The sequence below is a fragment of the Oncorhynchus kisutch genome, linkage group LG11, assembly GCF_002021735.2.
Source record: "Oncorhynchus kisutch isolate 150728-3 linkage group LG11, Okis_V2, whole genome shotgun sequence".
Classification (NCBI taxonomy): domain Eukaryota; kingdom Metazoa; phylum Chordata; class Actinopteri; order Salmoniformes; family Salmonidae; genus Oncorhynchus; species Oncorhynchus kisutch.
The window spans coordinates 25,925,405-25,936,519 of NC_034184.2; the positions used below are offsets into that span (position 1 = coordinate 25,925,405).

The 11,115-nt window shown below is 41.4% G+C and overlaps 1 protein-coding gene across 4 annotated transcripts in view; it reads right to left on the reverse strand.

The window, feature by feature from the left end:
- The window catches only part of LOC109899821 (E3 ubiquitin-protein ligase MARCH8-like), a 144,141-nt gene extending 138,660 nt beyond the window's left edge, over window positions 1-5,481 (reverse strand). For 2 of the 4 annotated variants that reach the window (XM_031835497.1, XM_031835498.1), the window contains exon 1: window positions 5,128-5,471. The gene's annotated coding sequence lies outside the window, so the exon portion shown is untranslated. Of the gene's footprint in view, window positions 1-5,127 lie in introns of all 4 variants that reach the window. The other 2 variants (XM_020495385.2, XM_031835499.1) reach the window with 2 other exon arrangements.
- Window positions 5,482-11,115: the final 5,634 nt, after the last annotated feature.

Here is an 11,115-nt window from a genome sequence, read left to right on the forward strand (position 1 = left end):
TGTTCTCTACTGTACTCTTCTATACACTGTACTCTACTATACACTGTTCTTTACTGTACTATACACTGTACTCTACTATACACTGTACTCTACTATACATTGTACTCTACTATACACTGTTCTTTACTATACTGTTCTTTACTGTACTATACACTGTACTCTACTATACACTGTACTCTACAATACAATGTGCTCTACTGTACTCTACTATACACTACTCTACTATATACTGTTCTTTACTGTACTCTACTCTACACTATACTCAACTCTACTATACACTGAACTCTACTCTACTATATACTGTACTCTACTATACACTGTTCTTTACTATACTGTTCTTTACTGTATTATATACTGTACTCTACTATACTCTACTATACACTGTTCTTTATTATACACTGTTCTCTACTATACACTGTACTCTACTATACACTGTTCTCTACTGTACTCTACTATACACTGTTCTCTACTGTACTCTACTATACAGTGTTCTCTACTGTACTATACACTGTTATTTACTGTACTATACACTGTTATTTACTGTACTATACACTGTCCTTTACTGTACTGTGCTGTTCAAACTTGTGAACCCAACTGTGGTGTATGACTAATATGATTTCTCTTTGATCCCAATTCTATTGCAATTACAAAAAAAAAAATCTGAAAATACCGTTTTGATAACGTAATTTCCAGTTTTAATCACTTAATTCAAAAACAAAATTGATATCAATAAAAGCACTACCTAATTGATAGGACTACCTTGTTACCTCTGTGAACTTTCATTATCCTCCCTCCCTCATGAATATCTTAAAGATATATGGGTTTTTGGTAACGGAATTTCAAGTCACAAGTAAATGTTTCTTAAATACAGAAGGCAGAGAAATGTCTCCAAAACTAAATATAAGTGTTGATATTAGTTGGCACAGGTCTTTAGTTCAACATTATTGTGTTATGTTGTATTTCTAATACCTTAGAAGAATTTATCTAAATCCCCCTTTCCATCTGTTAGACCAGAAATCAAAGACTTTGCTTATTCCCAATTTTTCAGTTGGAAGATTTTTGAAAAATGTATTGCAACAAAAAAATCTAGACTCAGCTTTCATTTGACACCCAATTTGATATGCTCCAATTAACTTCCCATTTTGGTGCTCATGGGTCCTTTTACATGGAAATTACCCTAGGCCTTTTTAATCCAAAATGATTGACTGGAAATAATCAATCAACACAATAGTGATGACATACTGTGCCAGCTCCATTTTAATTACAGATGCAAAGGCCTACAACTCTGCAAATAAAGCAAGCTCAGCCCTGTTAGTTCTATGGTCCAATCACAGTTGTTGTCTCTTTATCTGTGTAAAGGACCCCCCATCGCCCTGTTAGTTAAGTTTTAAAATATAATTATCAAATCAAATTTTAGTAGTCACATGCGCCGAATACAACAGTGAAATGCTTACTTACTAGCCTCTAACCAACAATGCAGTTAAAAAAACCACAAGAATAAGTAAAAGTAACAAGTAATTAAAGAGCAGCAGTAAAATAACAATGGCGAGAATATATACAGGGGGGTACTGGTACAGAGTCAATGTCCAGAGGCACCGGTTATTTGAGGTAATATGTATATGTACGTAGAGTTATTAAAATTAATATGCATAGATGATAACAACAGAGAATAGCAGGAGTGTAAAGGGGGGAGGGGCGGCAATGCAAATAGTCTGAGTAGCCATTTAATTAGGTCTTCGGGAGTCTTATGGCTTGGGGGTAGAAGCTGTTTAGAAGCCTCTTTGACCGAGACTTGGCACTCCGGTACCGCTTGTCATGCGGTAGCAAAGAGAACAGTCTTTGACCAGGGTAGCTGGAGCCGTTCACAATTTTTAGGGCCTTACTCTGACACCGCCTGATACAGAGGTCCTGGATGGCAGGAAGCTTGGCTCCAGTGATGTACTGGGCCGTTCGCACTACCCTCTGTAGTGCCTTGCGGTCGGAGGCCGAGCGGTTGCCATACCAGGCAGTGATGCAACCAGTCAGGATGCTCTCGATGATGCACCTATAGAACCTTTTGAGGATCTGAGGACCCATTTTCAGTCTCCTGAGGGGGAATAGGTTTTGTCGTGCCTCTTCACAACTGTCTTGGTGTGCTTGGACCATGTTAGTTTGTTGGTGATGTGGACACCAAGGAACTTGAAGCTCTCAACCTGCTCCACTGCAGCCCCGTCGATGAAAATGGGGGAGTGCGCGGTCCTCTTTTTCCTGGAGTCCACAATCATCTCCTCTATCTTGAGCACGTTGCGGGAGAGGATGTTGTCCTGGCACCACACGGCCAGGTCTCAGACCTTCTCCCTAAAGGCTGTCTCGTCGTTGTCGTGATCAGGCCTACCACTGTTGTGTCATCGGCAAACTTAATGATGGTGTTGGAGTTGTGCCTGGCCATGCAGTCATGAGTGAACAAGGAGTACAAGAGGGGACTGAGCATGCACCCTTGAGGGAAACCTGTGTTGAAGATAAGCATGGCAGATGTGTTGTTTCCGATCCTTATCACATGGGGGGGGCCCGTCAGGAAGTTCAGGATCCAGTTGCAGAGGGAGGTGTTCAGTCCCAGAATCCTTAGCTTATTGATGAGCTTTGAGGGCACTATGGTGTTGAACGCTGAGCTGTAGTCAATGAATAGCATTGTGTGGAGTGCAATAGAGATTGCATCATCTGTGGATCTGTTGGGCGGTATGCAAATTGGAGTGGGTCTAGGGTTTCTGGGACAATGGTGTTGTGTGCCATGACCAGCCTTTCGAAGCACTTCATGGCTACAGGCGTGAGTGCTATGGGTCGGTATTCGTTTAGGCTGGTTACCTTAGTGTTCTTGGGTACAGACACTATGGTGGTCTGCTTGAAACATGCTGGTATTACAGACTCGGACAGGGAGATGTTGAAAATGTCAGTGAAGACACTTGCCAGTTGGTAAGCGCATGCTCGGAGTACACGTCCTGGTAATCCGTCTGGCCCTGCGGCCTTGTGAGCGTTGACCTGTTTAAAGGTCTTACTCATATCGGCTGCGGAGAGCTGGTGCTCTCATGCATGTTTCAGTGTTGCTTGCCTCAAAGCAAGCATATACGTAGTTTAGCTTGACTGGTAGGCTAGTGTCACTGGGCAGCTCTTGGCTGTGCTTCCCTTTGTAGTCTGTAATGGTTTGCAAGCCCTGCCACATCCAACGAGCACCAGAGTCAGTGTAGTACGATTCGATCTTAGTCCTGTATTGATGCTTTGTCTGTTTGATGGTTCGTCGGAGGGCATACCGGGATTTCTTATAAGCTTCAGGGTTAGAGTCCCACTCCTTGAAAGCGGGAATTCCTTGGAATCGTGGAACGTATTCCAGTCTGTGCTAGTAAAACAGCTTAGCATCTGCTTCATCTGACCACTTGTTTTATTGATCTAGTCACTGGGGCTTCCTGCTTTAATTTTTTGCTTGTAAGCAGGAATGGTCAGATTTGCCAAATGGAGGGCGAGGGAGAACGTTGTATGTGATTCGGTGTGTGGAGTAAAGGTGGTCAAGAGTTTTTATTCCTCTGGTTGCACATTTAACATGCTGATAGAAATTTGGTAAAAACAGATTTAAGTTTCCCTACATTAAAGTTACTAGCTACTAGGAGCGCCGCCTCTGGGTGAGCATTTTCTTGTTTGCTTATGGCGGAATACAGCTCATTCAATGCTGTCTTAGTGCCAGCCTCTGACTGTGGTGGTATGTAAACAGCTACGAAAAATACAGATGAAAACTCTAGGTAGGTAGTGTGGTCTACAATTTATCATAAGATACTCTACCTCAGGCGAGCAATAGCTTGAGACTTCCTTAGATATCAGCAAAAGTACATAGTCCGCCGCCCCTTGTCTTACCAGACGCCGCTGTTCTATCCTGCCGGTGCAGCGTATAACCAGCCATCTGTATGTTCATAGTGCCGTCATTCAGCCATGTCTCCGTGAAGCATAAGATATTACAGTTTTGAATGTCCCGTTGGTAGTTTAATCTTCCACGTAAGTCATCTATTTTATTGTCCAAAGATTGCACGTTTGCTAGCAGAATGGAAGGAAGTGGGGCTTATTCAATCGCCTATTAATTCTCAGAAGGCAGCCCGCCCTTCCATACCCTTTTCTCCGCCTCCTCTACACGCAAATCACGGGGATCTGGGCCTGTTCCCGAGAAAGCAGTATATCGTTCACGTCAGCCTCAATAAAGGAATAAAAGGATTCTGCCAGTCTGTGGTGAGTAATCGCAGTCCTGATACCCAGAAGTGATTTTCGGTCATAAGAGATGGAAGCAGCAACATTATGTAAAAAATAAGTACAAAAATAGGTTACAAACAACGCAAATAAACAAACAAAAAACACAACTGGTTGGGGGAACGTAAAACGTCTGCCTTCTTCTCCAGCGCCATCTTAACAAGTACAAGGTTGCTGTAGTTTGACAGGGTTTTAAGGGTTTCATCATCCCTAGGGCCAGGAGTTTTCCAGTTAAAAAAAAAAACATTTTACCTGCTTAGAAAAAAAATCTGGTCCCATCATAGCCCATATAAAAGCTGTTTGTTTTACATCTGATTTATTATTGTCATACCACACAGCTAGCATCCAGAGTTTTACCTGGTTAGCCTATTAGATCAGGACAAACTCTGGGCCCCAGGAAAACAATTTGTACCCCACCACATATCCAATGTGTACTGTATCTCAAAATATTTACTTACATAGACATTTTCTTATTGTTTGTTTTGGTGGCAGGAATGGGCTTCCATACAGTAAATATGTGATGGTACATTGAATAACAGCGCGATATTATTTAGGGTAGCCAATCCGAGGATATTCCATCTGATTATCTCACATAATCACAAATAAAGGACCATTAAATGCCAACACTGGAAGAAGAATAGCCTAGTGGTGGCATTCTCAAAGAGCAGAGGAATGTGACAGAATTATTGTGCAAACAAAATAAAATCAATAACAGCAAACCTACTCGCCAACCGGACAACACTGTATGAATGCCTAGGCTATTTAGCCTTAGCTGACATGAAATATATTCAGAATAAAGCAGCTGATTCGCTATGGGTCCATATCGCACATACTATTTTTGAAGTAGGCTAATGTCACACCCACCTTATTTTTATGCTGTAGAAATACTGTCAGTTATGTATTTATGTAGGCTACAGTGATCGTGGAGTGCAGATATTCACACAATCCGTATAGTCTCAGCTATTCCATCAAGACATGCGTCGTCTCTGTGATCATTTTTTATATAAGGCGCAGCAGTTACAATGTAGCCAGACATTTACATTTTCCGAAGTTCTCCGCGGCGATGAAACGCTCACTTCCCCCGTTCAAAATGCACACACGGTGCAGAGCAAAAAAAGATCACCCACCGGCGCTTTCTCCCAGGCTCAATGGTGATGATGTTTAGTATATTTCATAGCGCCCATCCGCATATGTATGCTTCACTGACTTCCGCGTTACAATTGAGTGAAAAAAAATAGGACGTGTAGAAAAAACGGCTTTAACGTCAGAGAAGGGGGGGCTTACTTTTCTCTTCTTTTGATAGATTTAAACACAATTTGAATCACCATGGCCACAACCATAAACTCTCAACTCCATCTGCCTGATAGATTAAAATACAATATGAATTTAATTCGGTTTTAAAGTCATAAAGCATCTGAGGAAATATTAAACTGCTACTGTGTTTTCCACTTGATTGAATAAGAAACATATTTTTTTGGTCAACTCATGACATCAACTCCGACAGATTTATCCAATGCCAACTCCATCAGACAGATGAATGTGTTTATTGGGGATTTTCAAATGAATCATTTTCCCTCTATTGCATATGTTTGTAATTAACTTGTATTTTTTTACAGGAAAAAATGGCTGTTTTGAGTATCGACTAAACCCTTAGTCAACTCAGTCACTGATGACTAAACCCTTAAAATACATTTTTTGTTTATATTGTAATCACTGTTCTGCAACATATGTTCAAACAATTGAAGTATTTACAGTGCTAGACCCAAGGGATAATGTTTGCTTTATAAATTTTGTTTTATGTTCTAAATCTAGAAAAACATGCCAAAATGCGAACTAAATTAGCCTCTGAGAATTTAATATACCTATAAAACAAAACAAAAATAAGTTTGGAGATGTATATTACATAATTGAATAATCTAATGTTAGCATTAAGCAATCGAGGCCTTTAAACACTTGTTGGACAATAATTGTACAAATGAAATGCCTTTTATGGTGTCTGACCGAATTGACATACAGTGCCTTGCGAAAGTATTCGGCCCCCTTGAACTTTGCGACCTTTTGCCACATTTCAGGCTTCAAACATAAAGATATAAAACTGTATTTTTTTGTGAAGAATCAACAACAAGTGGGACACAATCATGAAGTGGAACAACATTTATTGGATATTTCAAACTTTTTTAACAAATCAAAAACTGAAAAATTGGGCGTGCAAAATTATTCAGCCCCCTTAAGTGAATACTTTGTAGCGCCACCTTTTGCTGCGATTACAGCTGTAAGTCGCTTGGGGTATGTCTCTATCAGTTTTGCACATCGAGAGACTGAATTTTTTTCCCATTCCTCCTTGCAAAACAGCTCGAGCTCAGTGAGGTTGGATGGAGAGCATTTGTGAACAGCAGTTTTCAGTTCTTTCCACAGATTCTCGATTGGATTCAGGTCTGGACTTTGACTTGGCCATTCTAACACCTGGATATGTTTATTTTTGAACCATTCCATTGTAGATTTTGCTTTATGTTTTGGATCATTGTCTTGTTGGAAGACAAATCTCCGTCCCAGTCTCAGGTCTTTTGCAGACTCCATCAGGTTTTCTTCCAGAATGGTCCTGTATTTGGCTCCATCCATCTTCCCATCAATTTTAACCATCTTCCCTGTCCCTGCTGAAGAAAAGCAGGCCCAAACCATGATGCTGCCACCACCATGTTTGACAGTTGGGATGCTGTGTTCAGGGTGATGAGCTGTGTTGCTTTTACGCCAAACATAACATTTTGCATTGTTGCCAAAAAGTTCAATTTTGGTTTCATCTGACCAGAGCACCTTCTTCCACATGTTTGGTGTGTCTCCCAGGTGGCTTGTGGCAAACTTTAAACAACACTTTTTATGGATATCTTTAAGAAATGGCTTTCTTCTTGCCACTCTTCCATAAAGGCCAGATTTGTGCAATATACGACTGATTGTTGTCCTATGGACAGAGTCTCCCACCTCAGCTGTAGATCTCTGCAGTTCATCCAGAGTGATCATGGGCCTCTTGGCTGCATCTCTGATCAGTCTTCTCCTTGTATGAGCTGAAGGTTTAGAGGGACGGCCAGGTCTTGGTAGATTTGCAGTGGTCTGATACTCCTTCCATTTCAATATTATCGCTTGCACAGTGCTCCTTGGGATGTTTAAAGCTTGGGAAATCTTTTTGTATCCAAATCCGGCTTTAAACTTCTTCACAACAGTATCTCGGACCTGCCTGGTGTGTTCCTTGTTCTTCATGATGCTCTCTGCGCTTTTAACGGACCTCTGAGACTATCACAGTGCAGGTGCATTTATACGGAGACTTGATTACACACAGGTGGATTGTATTTATCATCATTAGTCATTTAGGTCAACATTGGATCATTCAGAGATCCTCACTGAACTTCTGGAGAGAGTTTGCTGCACTGAAAGTAAAGGGGCTGAATAATTTTGCACGCCCAATTTTTCAGTTTTGAATTGTTAAAAAAGTTTGAAATATCCAATAAATGTCGTTCACTTCATGATTGTGTCCCACTTGTTGTTGATTCTTCACAAAAAAATACAGTTTTATATCTTTATGTTTGAAGCCTGAAATGTGGCAAAAGGTCGCAAAGTTCAAGGGGGCCGAATACTTTCGCAAGGCACTGTATATCCAGTTAGTTGCATTTGATGAAAAAAAGTTTTAATTGTCCTGTCTTTCAAGAATCCTCGAGCTCTAAAACAGCAACAACAAAAAATCTCAGCCTCATGGCAAAAATGTATGAAAAAACGCATGAAACTGCGTTAACCACTGTTGATAGGGGATTGTCATATTCATGGTGAGATATTTACATGATGATGATGATGATGATGATGAAGATTATGAAGTTGAGGATGATTTAGGATTTTAGTTGACTGTTAAAATGTACATACATCTGACAATTGGAAACCAAGGTTGGTTGTCTCACAGGTTGGTTGTCACATTGCTGAGAATATTTTGTCAGGGGGTGGTTGGGAGATTATATTTAAACTCCTAGCAAACGTTGTGACAACCAATAGCATACTGTATAACTTCCAATCCCTGCGATGGGGCTGGTAGTCACAAGTGGACAGAGTGTGTTTGATGGCTTATAACCCCATGTTGGGACCAAAACGGTCCCCATTTCAACCCAAGACGTTGGTCTTTATCCTAATATTGAAAAGAGTCTTGTAAGATATACTGGTGCTGAGAAATACACAAGAGTAAAAAGCCCCGGTCTCCTCTAGCCATACTCTGACGAAGCAAGAGATGATGTATTCATTAGGTTTCTTCTTCTAAGACATATAATAAAACATACAGTACATACTGAATAAACACTATGGCTAACCTGAAAATGTTACTTTGATTCTAAACCCATAGGCCTACATGTTAAAGTCTTATACTGAATGGTGAGTGAATCACCCTAATCTAACAATTTATCCTCTGTTGACAGAGCGCTCCTGCTCCATCTCTGAGAGGCCTGTCAATGTGTTTGGTGTGATTAATGATTCCCAGTCCGTCTCTGTGTGGCTGGGGTCTGGGGCAGGACAACAGGGCCTCTGTGTGTGTCTGGAGTGTGTGGGCACCTCACAGGGATGGGAGGGTGCCAAAGGGACACGTGTGTCTGGGCCACAAGTGAGTTTGTGTGTGTGGAGTGTGTGCGTACGTTCAAGAGAGAGAGCGAGAGAAATAAAGAGAGAGGGGAATAGAGACGGAGCGAGGGGAATAGAGATGGAAAGAGAGGGAAAAAGAGAGAGAGAGCATGATTAAAAAACACTGATTGTCAAGGACAGAAATGCATTTCAATCCATAGACTTATTGCAAGAGAGAGCGGGAGAGAGCGAGAGAGAGAGAGAAAAATACACAGAAAGAGAGAGAGAGAGAGAAAGACACAGAAAGAGAGAGAGAGAGAGAGAGAGAGAGAGAGAGAGAGAGAGAAAGACACAGAAAGAGAGAGAGAGAGAGAGAGAGAGAGAGAGAGCTTATGGGCTCCTGAGTTCTTCTGAAAAATTATAGAATTAGAGTTGGATAAATGTAGATAAACTCACATTTTTTTGCAAGGACTTATACAGGATACTAACCTCAACAATAAAACCTTCAATCGAAATCAAAAATCCATATCTAAAACCTTGATTTTGGACAAAATTACCTGAATGGACTATTACTACCAAGGACTATTAAGAAAAAACTTAGAACAAACCAAAACCTGCAGAAGAAACACACCGGAACCTGGAAATACCATCCAAGACAATACTGAGTGAGTAATATTCTGTCTGAAGCTACTTCTGAAGCCAAAAAGTAAAAGACAATCATCTCTAGGTAATTTTGTTACATAAAGCTAAGTAAATAAGTACACTAAACTACCAAGCTGCTAGGACAGAACAGACCTGGCAGCAACTTCAATTAGTACTGAAGTGTGAAGTCAGATGTGTGAAAACTATTGAGCCCAACAATGGCAGGAAAGTTTCACAACCCCCACTCCACCCCAAAGACTTATTCCTGTCCAGAGGACATTACAATACAGTACCCCATGGATATGAAAAATAACACTGCAAGGAATACGTTTTTAAAAAAGGACAATCCAGAGACACTATTTGCTGACTGCTACAAGGAGGGGAACGTAAGCAACTTAATTTCCCACAAGACCATCCCCTGGCATGGTGCCATATTAACACAGACCATCCCCTGGCATGGCACAGAGCTATATTAACACAGACCATCCCCTGGCATGGCACAAAACTATAAGAGCACGCTACCCTATGTCAAGAGAGAGGGTATTGGCCCAGGGTGGAAACTAAACAGAATACTAGACATTGAGGAAATTGAAACAACTTCTGTCAACATGTACAAGTCTGGGACAGTAATGGGGCAGGGCATCCTCATGCAGTTCCAGCAGGGCTTTTTACGGGATCAGAGAGAGAGCAGGTAGCGCTCTCTCTCTGTGACGACTCCCCCATCCTGAGTGAGTCTGATCACACCTCTTCAAACTGTCCTGCAGATGAGGATAGTCCCCCCCCCCAGCACTGAACACACCCAGGTCCCACAACTGCACTTTCCCTTCATCATTTTATATTATATTTTTATTTCACCTTCATTTAACCAGGTAAACTAGTTGAGAATAAGTTCTCATTTACAACTGCGACCTGGCCAAGATTAAGCAAAGCAGTGCGACACAAACAACAACACAGAGTTACACATGGAATAAACAAACATACAGTCAATAACACAATAGAAAAGTTACAGTGTGTGCAAATGAGGTAGGATAAGGGAGGTAAGGCAATAAATAGGCCATAGTGGCGAAATAATTACAATTTAGCAATTAAACACGGGAGTGATAGATGTGCAGAAGATGAATGTGCAAGTAGAGATACTGGGGTGCAAAGGAGCAAATAAAAAAATAACAGTATGGGGATGAGGTAGATGGATGGGCTATGTACAGGTGCAGTGATCTGTGAGCTGCTCTGACAACTGGTGCTTAAAGTTAGAAAGGGACATTTGAGTCTCCAGCTTCAGTCATTTTTGCAATTCGTTCCAGTCATTGGCAGCAGAGAACTGAAAGGAAAGGCAGCCAAAGGAGGAATTGGCTGTGGGGGTGACCAATAAAATATGGTCACCCCCACACGCTGGAGCGCGTGCTATGGGCGGGTGTTGCTATGGTGACCGGTGAGCTGAGATAAGGCGGGGCTTTACCTAGCAAAGACTTATAGATGACCTAGCGCCAGTGGGTTTGGCGATGAATATGAAGCGTGGGCCAGCCAATGAGAGCAAACAGGTCACAGCGGTGGCTAGTATATGACAAAACAGATGGCACTGTGATAGACTGCATCCAATTTGCTGAGTAGAGTGTTGGAGGCTATTTT